General features: G+C 38.5%; 1 non-coding gene across 1 annotated transcript; it reads left to right on the top strand.

The window, feature by feature from the left end:
* Positions 1 to 303: 303 nt before the first annotated feature.
* Positions 304 to 410, top strand: LOC129041760 (U6 spliceosomal RNA). Its single transcript, XR_008503916.1, has one exon. It is a non-coding gene; the product is annotated as a U6 spliceosomal RNA (small nuclear RNA).
* The last annotated feature ends 14520 nt before the right edge of the window (positions 411 to 14930 follow it).

Genomic DNA, 14930 nt, shown 5'->3' on the forward strand with positions numbered 1-14930 from the left:
TATAAAATACCAATGATGCTTTTAAGGAGCTGAACAAACCAGTAATTTTTAAAGAAATAAGAAGTGGGAGTGTCAAGTACAACCAAAAATAGGCATCAAAGTCAGCAGTTAAACATTCCAGGCTTGGCACAGTGGCTCATGCCTGTAATCTCAGCACTTTGGGAGGCCCAGGCAGGAGGATTGCTTGAGCCCTGGGAAGTGAAGTTTGCAGTGAGCCATGATCATGCCACTGTATTCCAGCCTGGAAGACACAGTGAAACCCTGTCTTAAAAATAAATAAATAAATAAATAAATTCAGAACCAGTGCTCACTTCAGCAGCACATATGCTAAAATTGACATGACATGGAGAAGATGAGTATGGTCCCTGTGAAAGGATGACACACAAATTCACGAAGCACTCCATATTTAAAAAAAATTTCAGAACCAAGAAAATAAATGAATCAAAAGAAAGAGAAGACTCTGGTGATTCCTTTGATATTAGAAAGAATTGGCTGGGCATATTGGCACATGCCTGTAATTCTAGCATTTTGGGAGGCCAAGGTGGGTGGATCACTTGAGGTCAGGAGTTTTGAGAACAGCATGGCCAACATGGTGAAGCCCTGTATCTACTAAAAGTACAAAAATTAGGCCAGGTGTGGCGGCTCATGCCTGTAATTCCAGCACTTTGGGAGGCTGAGGCAGGTGGATCACCTGAGGTCAGGAGTTCAAGACCAGCCTGGCCAACATGGTGAAACCCTACCTCTACTAAAAATGCAAAACTTAGCCAGATGTGGTGGTAAGGGCCTGTAATCCCAGCTTCTCAGGAGGCTGAGTCAGGAGAATCACTTGAACCTGGGAGGCAGTGGTTGCAGTGAGCTGAGATCACCCCACTGCACTCCAGCCTGGGCAACAGAGCAAGACTCCATCTAAAAAAAAAAAGTACAAAAATTAGCCAGATGTGGTGGCACATGCCTGTAATCCCAGCTAGATGGGAGGCTGAGGCAGGAGAACTGCTTGAACCTGGGAGGCGGAAGTTGCAGTGAGCCAAGATCACACCACTGCACTGCACTCCAGCCTGTGTGACAGAGCAAGACCCTGTCTAAAAAAAAATTAATTAATTAAATTTTAAATTTTTTTAAATTTGTAATTCTGAGTTTGCAAGAAGAGTGAACTGTGGCCCAGTGACCGGCACACAGCATTTTAGAGTACACAGCGTGCTCTCTGGGAAACTGTTTTAGCCAAAATTGTGGCATCATCTCTGGCCACTCACTTTATTCAAAAGACCTGGCTCAAAATGACTATTTATGGAAATTAACTCTAGCCTCAAAAGCCAAAACTACTGTAGTTCTAAAGATATTCAAAAGAAGGTAATTCAGTTTATTAAAAAGCAGTGAAGGGCCAGGCACAATGTCCCACATCTATAATCCCACCACATTGGGAGGCTGAGGCAGAAGGGTCACTTGAGGCCAGGAGTTTGAGACCAGCCTGAGCAACATAGTGACACCCTGTCTCTACAAAATAATTTTATTTTATTTTTATTTTTATTTTTTAGGTTTTTGTTTGTTTTTTGGTTTTACTTCTTTTTTTTTTTTTTTTTTTTTGAGATGGAGTTTCACTCTTGTTGCCCAGGCTGGAGTGCAATGGCATGATCTTGGCTCACTGAAACCTCTGCCTCCTGGGTTCAAGTGATTATCCTGCCTCAGCCTCCCAAGTAGCTGGGATTACAGGTGTGTGCCACCATGCCTGGCTAATTTCTTGTATTTTTAGTAGAGCCAGGTTTCACCATGTTAACCAGGCTAGTCTTGAACTCCTGACATCAGATGATCTGCCTGCCTTGGCCTGCCAAATTGCTGGGATTACAGGCATGAGCCACTGTGCCCAGCCCAAAATAATTTTTAAAATTAGCTGGGCATGGTGGTGTATGCCTGTTGTCCCAGCCACTCTAGAGGCTGGGATGGGAGGATCACTTGAGGCCAGAAGTTTGAGGTTGCAGTGAGACAGGATTGCACCACTGCTCTCCAGCCTGGGTGACAGGGAGAGATTTTGTCTCTAAAACGGAAATAAAGGAAGCAAGGAAGGGCTTCTCCTCCAAATACTACCACTTCATCTTGGGCAGTTACATGATTCCAGGAAACACGGAAAACCTACCTTGAATACCTTTTTGGATGTATGCTAATGGGAAAACAAATCTCATTAATTAATTCATAGAACGGCTAAGAGGAAAGAATCTTAGGGGATGTGTGGTTTCACTCCCTAATTGTAAACATGAGGAAATTGGGTACCAAAGAGATGAAATAACTCACCAGGTAGAGAGAGAAGAGCCTCTCTTATCACAAGGAGTCTCTCACTGGAAAATGGGCAAAACTCGTTCCCTGCCTGCATTCTCCAAGATCATAGCCCAACATAGAATAGAAGTGTCTCCTCTTCAGAGGACAACCAGTTTGTCCTTTGCCTTTTACACCCCTTTCAGCAAGCAGTATTTCTCAGCTTTTTGTTTGTGTAAACTCTTGAGGAGCACAAACTGCTGAGCTAAGAGACACTCCACTCTGTTTCCAGTTGAGGGCAAAGGCTGGGATGCTTGGGCACAGCTCCAGGTTCCTTTCCCAGAAGTCTGGGGTGGCAGAAAAAAAAAGAATTTATTTTTCACACACTGAGTAGAGATGTGGCTCGTCATGTAGAGGTAAACCTTTTTTTTCTTTTTCAGACGAAGTTTTGCTCTTGTTGCCCAGGCAGGAGTGCAGTTGTGCGATCTTGGTTCACTGAAACCTCCCTCTCCCAGGTTCAAGCTATTCTCCAGCCTCAGCCTTTTGAGTAGCTGGGATTAGAGGCACCTGCCACGACACCCAGCTGAATGTTGTATTTTTAGTAGATAAGGGGTTTCACCATGTTGGCCAGGCTGGTCTTGAACTCCTGATCTCAGGTGATCCGGTTGCCTCATCCTCCCAAAGTGCTGGGATTACAGGCATGAGCCACCGCACTCAGCCTTAGAGTTGGTATTTTATAAAGAATAGAAGTGTACATAGCTCACAATTTTAGATTATGTCCAACAGCCATTGACATCTGATGAGAATCAGATTTCCATATCACAAAATGGCCAAAGGCATGAGGATGACAGAAGGTGAACATAAGAGAGCTTACTTTTATAATAGACCCAATTTCCTGCCAGCTAACCCACTCTGGAAATAATGACATTAATTCATTCATGAGAGTAGATCCCTCAGAACCTGATATCTTCTTAAAGGTCTAATGGCAGTTAAATTTCTTCTTTCTTTTCTTTTCTTTCTTTTTTTTGAGGCAGACTCTCGCTCAGTCACCCAGGCTGGAGTGCAATGGTGTGATCCTGGCTCACTGCAAGCTCTGCTTCCTGGGTTCACGCCATTCTCCTCCCTCAGCATCCCAAGTAGCTGGGACTACGGGTGCCTACCACCATGCCTGGCTAATTTTTTTGTATTTTTATTAGAGACAGGTTTCACCGTGTTAGCCAGGATGGTCTCAATCTCCTGACCTCATGATCCACCCATCTCAGCCTCCCATAGTGCTGGGATTAGAGACCTGAGCCACTGTGCCTGGTCAATAGCTGTTAAATTTCAACATGAATTTTGAAGGGGGCATTCAAACCATGGCAATGTGTTTTTATTAGATAATTAAATTATTTGATATTTTAAAAATTATTGATTTGCCATTACTTTTAATGGCAAAAACCGCAATTACTTTTGCACCAAAAAAAAGTCTTTGTTTTTCTTTTCATGCTCTCTTCTCTTGATTTCTTGATTTTTTTTTTTTTTGCTTCTGTTGTTTTATGCTTTGATTACCATTTATTTTCTTTCTTTTGTTTTCTTTTTTTTTTTTTTTGAGGTGGAGTTTCATGCTTGTTGTCCAGGCTAGAGTGCAATAGCACCAACTCAACCTCCATCTCTCAAGTTCAAGCAATTCTCCTTCCTCAGCCTCCTGAATAGCTGGGATTACAGGCACTTGCCACCACATCTGACTAATTTTGTATTTTTAGTAGAGACAGATTTTCTCCATGTTGGTCCGGCTGGTCTCAAACTCCCAGCCTCAGGTGATCTGTCCATCTCGGCCACCCAAAGTGCTGGGATTACAGGCGTGAGCCACCACACCCGGCTGCTTGATTCCTTTTACTTTTGTGTGTAAACTACAAATTTTCATTTAGTTACCAAGAGACTTACATAACACATCTCATAGTTGTAACAATCTAGCTTACGATAATAACAATTCTACTTTGATGTATAGACTCAACAGTTTTACTCTCTTCAATACATGATTTATATCACACTTTACATTTTTATATTGTCTATCTCATAAGAAATTATTTAAGCTATATGTATTTCGGATACTTTTGTCTTGTAGCTTTTATTCCAAAGTTAAAAGTAATTCATGCACCACCATTACAGGTATCATTAGTATTTTATTCATTTTTCTCCACCTATACCTAAATAATGATATAATTTAATTCCAATATTTATTTTATGTATAATTAATCTCACAGTATTCTAAAAAATTATATTGTCTTTGCTTTGGAATATTATTTTCTTGTGTTCATATTGTTGTACTGTAGCTCTTATATTTTGTATAATAACAATAATATATTAATAACATAAATAACTTTACCTAGTATCTTTTAAATACTTATTAATTAAAAGGTTCCATTTTCATTAGACTTTTACTAATTCTTCTAATGTATTTTTTTGTGGAAATTTACTGCTGTACATTGCATGCCAATAATTAAAAATGTCAGATCTTCATAAGTTCATAGTCACATTTGAAAACTGTTGTTATTTAAAGAATTATTTTCTGATACATCTATGCAAATATTCTGTATTTGATAGGTCAACATGTTTTATTTTTGTTTTTAAGTCCATTATACTGCATTTTTTTTGTAAATGTTCCTTTTGATGATTTAATTGTCTTTTTGTTTTTAATGTTAAATGTAATGTTATAAATGTATGATTTAGATGGTAATTTTTCACTCTGTATTATTTATAAAAATGTGGTGTTTAATAGGGCCAGGCATGGTGGCTTATGCCTGTAACCCCAGCACCTTGGGAGGCTGAGGCAGGCAGATCACCTGAGGTCAGGAGTTTGTGACCAGTCTGACCAACATGCAGAAACCCCATCTCTACTAAAGATACAAAATTAGCTAGGTGTGGTGGCACCTGCCTGTAATCCCAGCTACTCGGGAGGTTGAGGCAGGAGAACTGCTTGAACCCAGGAGGCGGAGGTTGCAGTCAACCAAGATCGCACCATTGCACTCCAGCCTGGGCAACAAGAATGAACCTCTGTCTTAAGAAAAAAAAAAATGTGGTCCTTAACTCAAGTATAAATCGCTGGGTTTCACTTGGAGCAAATTTTAAAAAACAAGTATAAGTCAGATATTTCTTTTTGTTTGTTTGTTTGTTTTTTGGATACAGAGTCTTGCTCTGTCATCCAGGCCAGAGTGCAGTGGCAGGATCCAGGGTCACTGCAACCTCTGCCCCCAGGTTCAAACAATTCTCCTGCCTCAGCCTCCTGAGTAGTTGGGACTACAGGCATGCGCCACCATGCCTGGCTAATTTTTTGTATTTTTAGTAGAGATGGCATTTCACCATGCTGGCCAGGCTGGTCTTGAACTCCTGACCTCATGATCCACCCTGCCTCAACCTCCCAAAGTGCTGGGATTACAGGCATGAGCCATCATGCCCAGCCCCACAAGTCAGACATTTCTATTGCCTGTAAAAGTTACTTATGTGATATTTGCATGTATAAATATTGCCCCATTTTGTTTCTTAATTATCTTGTTTATTTTTTTCTCGGGTGGTTGTCAGTGTTTTATTGTCTGGATGAGTAGTCAGAAAGGCAGTCTAAAATTACCATCTATTTATTGTTTGAATCTATGTTTTTGTGTGAGAAGAACACTTGATATTTGAAGTAATTTTTGAAAAAGTAACTATTTTTTGAGAGTTGTAAATTTTTGTGATTAAAAACATAAAATTATCATCTTAAACATTTTAAAGTTATATACTTAAGCTATATGTTTAGTACTTTCAAGTATATTTACATTACATGAAATGGATCTCTAGATAATTTTATCTTTAAAAAGTACAATCTAATGTTCAACAAACTGTCTTCTCCTTTTCTCTTTTCCGCATCTGAAGAACATCATTTTACTTTCTTTTTTGTCTGTCTGTTTTTGACTATCTTATTTTAGTCAACATATTTTGTCCTACATCTTTAATTTTAACAAATAAGTTATTCTTCTCTCAGTTCAGATTCATCAGGAAATTGAATCATATCTAGAAGAATTAAAACTAAAAGACTAATATGCTTGATAAAGCAATGCAGATTGTCATACTAATAAACCCTACAATTTCAAAGGCTTAGCAAAATAATACATTTTCTGCTTATATCACCATGCCCTTTGGTTTATTTCTGTTTAAGAAAACTTCTTTGTGATTATTTGGAGATTAGATTTTTTCTAAATTTTCTATCTGCATTCTCCTCTTTCTTCAGCCAATAGATCAAAAAAGATGCAAAGAAGACACATTTGCTTTTTATCCACACATCACTTCCAGTCACTATGCTGAGCAGAGTCAATGTGAGCAGAGCTGAAAATAGCAGTTTTCTGGCAGGATAGCCACTTCTCGGCAAAAAATGACACAATAAATGTATAAATCTTTCATGGAAAGCTAACATGTTTTCAACAAATTAAGCACATGCATGAATAAAATTCTTGTGGTAAAATAAAGATTCATTTTGTTGATTCCTATTGAGCTCAGATAATAGCAAATAAAAAGCCAGCAAATATAGAGCAAAAAAAATTATTTGAAATAGAAATAATGTGGATTAAGATATTCTGTCAATTAAAGCAAAAATATTTTTATCTCATACTAATCATCTTACTTACAGTTGTATAATATCAAATGCTACCTTTTATTAATAATTGTACTTCATATAATTATTCCATTTATCTCACTCTTCTTCACTGTTTCAATGCCTTCTGCACTTCATATCAGTGAAAAACAGGCTGGCTGGTGCCAGGAAATAGATGTGGTGCTATTGCTACTTTAAGAGTAATGATGAAGAACACTTGTCCGAATTGTTCCCATGTGGCAAATACTGTTATATGGTCTAAAGTAAACACATTTATTATTTTCTTCTAAATTTACTGATGAAATACAATTCTCAGCTAAGGAAGATTAGATCTCATTCAAATACATTTTATGAAATTTGGTTGACATTTCGGTGTCTGACTTAAATGGCATATTGAAAATTTCTTTTTTTTATTTATTATTATTATACTTTAGGTTTTAGGGTACATGTGCACAATGTGCAGGTCAGTTACATATGTATACACACGCCATGCTGGTGTGCTGCACCCACCAACTCGTCATCTAGCATTAGGTATATCTCCCAATGTTATCCCTCCCCTCTCCCCCGACCCCACAACAATCCCCAGAGTGTGATGTTCCCCTTCCTGTGTCCATGTGTTCTCACTGTTCAATTCCCACCTATGAGTGAGAATATGTGGTGTTTGGTTTTTTGTTCTTGTGATAGTTTACTGAGAATGATGATTTCCAATTTCATCCATGTCCCTACAAAGGACATGAACTCATCATTTTTTATGGCTGCATATTAACTTTAAATGTAAATGGACTAAATGCTCCAATTAAAAGATACAGACTGGCAAACTGGATAAAGAGTCAAGACCCATCAGTGTGCTGTATTCAGGAAACCCATCTCACATGCAGAGACACATATAGGCTCAAAATAAAAGGATGGAGGAAGATCTACCAAGCAAATGGAAAGCAAAAAAAGGCAGGGGTTGCAATCCTAGTCTCTGATAAAACAGACTTTAAACCAACAAAGATCAAAAGAGACAAAGAAGGCCATTACATAATGGTAAAGGGATCAATTCAACAAGAAGAGCTAACTATCCTAAATATATATGCACCCAATACAGGAGAACCCAGATTCATAAAGCAAGTCCTGAGTGACCTACAAAGAGACTTCAACTCCCACACATTAATAATGGGAGACTTTAACACCCCACTGTCAACATTAGACAGATCAACGAGACAGAAAGTCAACAAGGATACCCAAGAATTGAACTCAGCTCTGCACCAAGCAGACCTAATAGACATCTACAGAACTCTCCACCCCAAATCAACAGAATGTACATTTTTTTCAGCACCACACCACACCTATTCCAAAATTGACCACATAGTTGGAAGTAAAGCTCTCCTCAGCAAATGTAAAAGAACAGAAATTATAACAAACTATCTCTCAGATCACAGTGCAATCAAGCTAGAACTCAGGATTAAGAATCTCACTCAAAACTGCTCAACTACATGGAAACTGAACAACCTGCTCCTGAATGACTACTGGGTACATAACGAAATGAAAGCAGAAATAAAGATGTTCTTTGAAACCAACGAGAACCAAGACACAAAATACCAGAATCTCTGGGATGCATTCAAAGCAGTGTGTAGAGGGAAATTTATAGCACACAAAAGAAAGCAGGAAAGATCCAAAATTGACACTCTAACATCACAATTAAAAGAACTAGAAAAGCAAGAGCAAACACATTCAAAAGCTAGCAGAAGGCAAGAAATAACTAAAATCAGAGCAGAACTGAAGGAAATAGAGACACAAAAAACCCTTCAAAAAATAAATGAATCCAGGAGCTGGTTTTTTGAAAGGATCAACAAAATTGATAGACAGATAGCAAGACTAATAAAGAAGAAAAGAGAGAAGAATCAAATAGACCCAATAAAAAATGATAAAGGGGATATCACCACTGATCCCACGGAAATACAGACTACCATCAGAGAATACTACAAACGCCTCTACGCAAATAAACTAGAAAATCTAGAAGAAATGGATGAATTCCTCAACACATACACTCTCCCAAGACTAAACCAGGAAGAAGTTGAATCTCTGAATAGACCAATAACAGGAGCTGAAATTGTGGCAATAATCAATAGCTTACCAACCAAAAAGAGTCCAGGACCAGATGGATTCACAGCTGAATTCTACCAGAGGTACAAGGAGGAACTGATACCATTCCTTCTGAAACTATTCCAATTAATAGAAAAAGAGGGAATCCTCCCTAACTCATTTTATGAGGCCAGCATCATCCTGATACCAAAGCCAGGCACAGACACAACCGAAAAAGAGAATTTTAGACCAATATCCTTGATGAACATTGATGCATATTGAAAATTTCTATGAATCCAAATAGAGTGTTATACATGAACAATCTTTTATTAAAAACCTTTCTGGGTTGGGTGCGGTGGCTCATGCCTGTAATCCCAGCGCTTTGGGAGGACAAGGTGGGCAGATCAACTGAGGTTGGGAGTTGGAGACCAGCCTGACCAACATGGAGAAACCCCATCTCTACTAAAAATACAAAATTAGCAAGGCGTGGTGGCACATGCCTGTAATCCTGCTACTGGAGAGGCTAAGGTAGAAGACTGACTTGAACCTGAGAGGCGGAGGTTGAGTTAAGCCGAGATCACGCCATTGCACTCCAGCCTGGGCAACAAGAGTGAAACTCCGTCTCAAAAAAAAAAAAAAAAATCCTTTCTCTTAAGATTCATAAAATTTCTTCATAATATAGAAGAAATGTGTTAATTATGTTCCCAGTAATCAAGTCTGAACACTGAGCAATCTCAGTTCCCAGTATTCATACTGAGTCATTCAGAAAAAATTGGTATCTCTGTAAGGAGTCAGAAAAACGTGTTTGGGGAAGGGTCACAACATTGCACATAAATGCTTTCTGCATGCATCTGTTAGGATCTTAATCTAATTGGTCTATCATTTGCATGGCTATATAGTTACTGGATCTAGTCACACTATTTTGTGTTTTGCAGATAATGACATCTGTTACCTACAATTTTCATACAATAATTTGCTCAGCTGAAACATGAACCTTTTGCTAATTTACCCTAAATTGAGGGACTAGATTTGCAATTTCTAATCTTTCAATGTTAGAGCAAAGTAGAGAAGAGTAATGTGTGTATGTGGTATGCATTTTCTTACTTAACTATTAAAATTCTTCTCATATTGCCTTGGACACTTTAGACAGCCACCCAAAAAATATTCCCTATTTTTTAGCCAGGATATTAGATTTCAAAAGTCAAGGATGTAATCATTGGGCTAAGCCAAAATCTTGTCTTTGCTTCTTTCAAAGAGCATGGCAATTTTGCCGAGCCATTGAAAGATGTGGATCTGATGACTTTTATTTTATTTCAAATGTATTTCTAATTGTTTGCTCTAATTGTCTTACTGCATTAATCTAAAAGAGAAACTATCTACATAACAATTTATGCATTCAAGAAATGTTCATGTTATGATGATCAAAGTTCAATATTGTATTATAGAATAGTAGAATAGTCTAAAATTGGAAAGTCAGATTATTATTAATAAATTCATTATTTTTTTCAACATTTTCCAATGTTGAAATTAAAGAACTGGCAAGGCTTTTTCATGATAAGTTCAATTCTAGGATAGTACTCACCGGTCTGCATGGTATGTTTTTCCTTTTTTTTGGCAGAAGGGGATAGGGTTTTGCTCCAGCCCAGGCTGGAGTGCAATGGCATGATCGTGGCTTACCGAAACCTTCGCCTCCAGGGTTCAAGCCAGTCTCCTGCCTCAGCCTCTTGAGTAGCTGGGATTACAGGCATGCACCACCATGCCCAGCTAATTTTATATTTTTAGTAGGGATGGGGTGTCTCCATGTTGATCCAGCTGGTCTTGAACTCACAATCTCAGATGATCCACCCGCCTCACCCTCCCAAAGTGCTAGGATAACAGGCATGAGCTACCGCACCCTGCAGGTATTTTTGTCATGAATTATGTAAATCCAAGTTACCAGAATAGTGCAGAAGTGCTAATGTAATCAGAATGAAAATGAATATGGCCTTGTTGGTAGACTATTGGTATCCCAGAGGCTGATCATTTACTTCAGCTGTGTAGACATTGCTTCATAATGCCAGGGAGCCCTTTCAAACAAGTTGCCTTTATTTCCCACTGATGAGGTCATGTTCTGGTCTCTGTTTTTCTTAAGCTGTCCCAGATGAGGGGTGATTATTTCTTGCATAAATGAGATCCCTTCTTTTTCCTCTGTGATGAGATCCTCCTATTCTCCTTACTGAAAGCAACATGTTGAAGGCAGAAATAGAGACAATATACAAATATATCCCTTGCCATGTGGCCACCATAAGTATTTTACGACATTGCTTACCAAGAAGTTTGATTAATTTCAGGGAAGCAGGGATGTTTTTCTATGACGTTCTCTTTCTCTTAAAAGCACCTTTGATTAAGTTTAGCCTAATCAAGATAATCTCTCTTATGATAAAAAGGAAGCCAATACATTAGCAATATAAATACATGAATACTGTTTCACCACTGTCACACACATTTTGTGACACTCAGGAGAAAAGGATTACACAGCAGGTTTTTGTTGTCTTTCTAAGTAAACAAGGATATCATCTACATCTGCAAATAATAATTAATTGAACAGCTTTTCAATTTTATTCATTAATATAATTATCTTTTTCTGGCTTATATGAAGTATTTCTTATTTGTAATATACATTCACATATATGCACATATATAGCAATACAAATATATCCATTTTCATTTTTGTTAAATTTTTAAGAATGGATGTTAAAGGTAACTTCTTTTCTGTTTGAAGTGTTTTTATTGTTTTATTCAAGAGTATTATCTCTGGAGTTAAAGCTGATACAGTTTTAATTCTGGCTCTGCTATTGTGAGCAAGTTATTTCTCTCTCTGGCTCTTTTTTTTTCGTAAATTGAGGATAATAATGACACATTTGTTATTAAGTTACTTAGTCTATTAGTCCATTCTCACACTGCTAAAGAACACACCAAAGACTAGGTAAATTATAAAGGAAAGAGGTTAATTTGACTCACAGTTCAGCATGGCTGGGGAGGCCTCAAGAACCTTACAATAATGCGAGAAGGTGAAGGAGAAGCAGGTATCCTTGTCACTAGGTGAAGGAGAACAGGAAAAATTACCACTTATAAAACCATCCAAACTCATGAGAACCCACTCACTATCATAAGAACACCATGATTATCACTCTGCCACTGGCCCCTTCCAAATCTCATGCCCTTTTTATATTTCAAAACCAAACATACTTTCTCAACAGTTCCCCAAAGTCTTAACTCATGTTAGCATTAACCCAAAAGTCTAAGTCCAAAGTCTCATCTGAGACAAGGCAAATCCCTGCTACCTGTGAGCCTGTAATCAAAAGCAAGTTAGTAACTTCCAAGATACAATGGGGGTACAGGCATTAGATCAATTCTCCCATTACAAATGGGAGAAATTGGCCAAAACCAAAGAGCTACAGGCTCCATGCGAGTTTGAATTCCAATGGGACAGTCATTAAGTCTTAAAGCTCTGAGATGTTCTCATTTGAATCCATGTCTTACATGTGGGCCATGCTGATGCAATGAGTGGGCCCTCATGGCCTTGAGAAGCTCCTTTATGGACTGGAATTGTGTGCCTGCGGCTTTTCTAGGTGCACGGTGCAAGCTCATGGTGAATCTGTTATTTAGGGGTCTGGAGCATAGTGGCCTTCTCACAACTCCAGTAGGCAGCTCCAGTGGGGACTCTGCATGAGGGCTCCAACCCCACATTTTCCTTCTGCATTGCCCTATCACAGGTTATCCATGAGGGCTCTGCCCCTGTAGAATACTTCTGCCTGAACATCCAGGCATTTTTATACATCCTCTGAAATCTAGGCAGAGGTTTCTAGAGCTCAACTCTTGTCTTCTATGCACGTCCATGGCCAGTACCACATGGAAGCCACCAAGGCTGGAGGGTTGCACTTTCTGAAGAAACAACCTAAGCTGTACTTTGGCCCTTTTAGCCACAGCTGGACCTGGAGCAGCTTGGATGCAGGGCACCCAGCCCCAAGACTTCATAAAGCAGTGGGGCTCTCCCTGGGCCTCGACCAGGAAACTATTTTTTCCTCCTAGGGCTCCTGGCCTGTGATAGAAGAATCTGTCTCAGATCTTTGATATAACCTGAAGACATTTTCCCCATTGTCTTGGCTATTAACATTCAGCTTCTCTTTACTTTTGCAAATTTCTGCAGTGGCTTGAATTGCTTTCCAAAAAAATGGGGTTTTATATTCTACTTCATGGTCAAGTGCAAACTTTCCAAACTTTGATGTTCTGCTTCCATTTTAAACATAAGTTTCTCATCTCCATCTGAGACAACCTCAGCCTGGACTTTACCATCTATATCACTATTAGCATTTGGGTCAAAAGCATTCAACCAGTCCCTAGGAATTTCCAAACTTTCCCACATTTTTCTATCTTTTTTCTGAGTTCTCTAAACTGTTTCAACCTCTGCCTATTACCCAGTTCCAAAGTCACTTCCACATTTTCAATTATCTTCATAGCAGTGCCCCGAACTACCTGTATTAATTTTCTGTATTAGTCTGTTTTCACACTACTATAAAGATACTACCAGAGAATGGGTTATTTATACAGAAAGGAAGTTTAATGTACTCACAATTCTGCATGGCTGGGGAGGTCTCAGGAAACCTACAGTTATGGTGGAAGGCAAAGGAGAAGCAAGGACCTTCTTCACTAGGCAGCAAGACAGAGGCAGAGCAGAAAAAACCACCACTTATAAAACCACCAGATCCTTTGAGAACTCACTTACTATCACGAGAACAGCATGGGGGAAAATTACCCCCATAGTCCAATCACCTCCCACCAAGTCCCTCCCTTGAAACATGGGGATTACAATTTGAGATAAGATTTGGGTGGGATAAGAATTTATAGTAACGAATTCAATACAAGTCACAGAATATAGATTTTTTTGAGAATCTCTGAGGCTTCCAGGTTTCTCGTTAATTATCCAACTTATTAAAATAATCTTTTTTTGTTCAATATTGTTCTTCTGTTCTGAAAATGCATACAAACTCACACACAAACACACTAGCTTGCTACATAACTTTCTTATGTGTGTGTGTATATATATATATATATATATATATTTTTTTTTTAATGGTGTCTCGCTCTGTCATCCTGGCTGGAGTGCAGGTCTGCCACTTCGGCTCACTGCAACCTCTGCCTCCCAGAAGCAAGTGATTCTCCTGCCTCAGCCTCCTTAGTCGCTGGGAATACAGGCACTTACTACCACGCCCAGCTAATTTTTTGTATTTTTAGTAGAGATGGGGTTTCACCATGTTGGCCAGGCTGGTCTTGAACTCCTGACCTCAAATTATCTGCCCCCTCAGCCTCCCAAAGTGCTGAGATTACAGGCATGAGCCACCGTGCCTGGCTGATATATCTTTAGAGTAATAAATCTGTATATATAACTCTACATAAATCAAAACTAAAAGTCTGTTTTTGTTTGTCAGCAGAGAGGCCACATGTACAAAAAATATAAAACAAATTTTTAAAAATATTTAAGCAAGGCTCAGAAATGTATGACTATTAATTATACTTATGCAATTTTTATGACCATAAAATGACCCTATGGTTAATAATAATAAAATTGCACATATTAAAATAAAACTGTATAATGAGATTGTTTGTAATACAAAGGATAAATACGTGCTCGAGGTGATGAATACCTCATATACGCTGCTGTGATGATTAACTAAAGTATGCCATGTTAAAATATCTCATATATGTCATAAGTGTGCATGCACACTATCTACCCACAAAAATTTTTTAAAAATCTAAATAGGGTAAAAAAGAATACAAATTTGATTTATGAGAAAAAAATTCTTCTACTTATTTGCAGTTTAAACCACTGGCAGGACAGGCATGGTGACCCACACCTGTAACCCCACCAATTTGGGTTCTTAGGTGGGTGGATCACCTGAGATCAGGAGTTCAAGACCAGCCTGGCCAACATGGTGAAACCCCATCTCTACTAAAAATACAAAAACTAGCCAGGCGT

The sequence above is a fragment of the Pongo pygmaeus genome, chromosome 6 (genome assembly GCF_028885625.2).
Source record: "Pongo pygmaeus isolate AG05252 chromosome 6, NHGRI_mPonPyg2-v2.0_pri, whole genome shotgun sequence".
Lineage (NCBI taxonomy): Eukaryota > Metazoa > Chordata > Mammalia > Primates > Hominidae > Pongo > Pongo pygmaeus.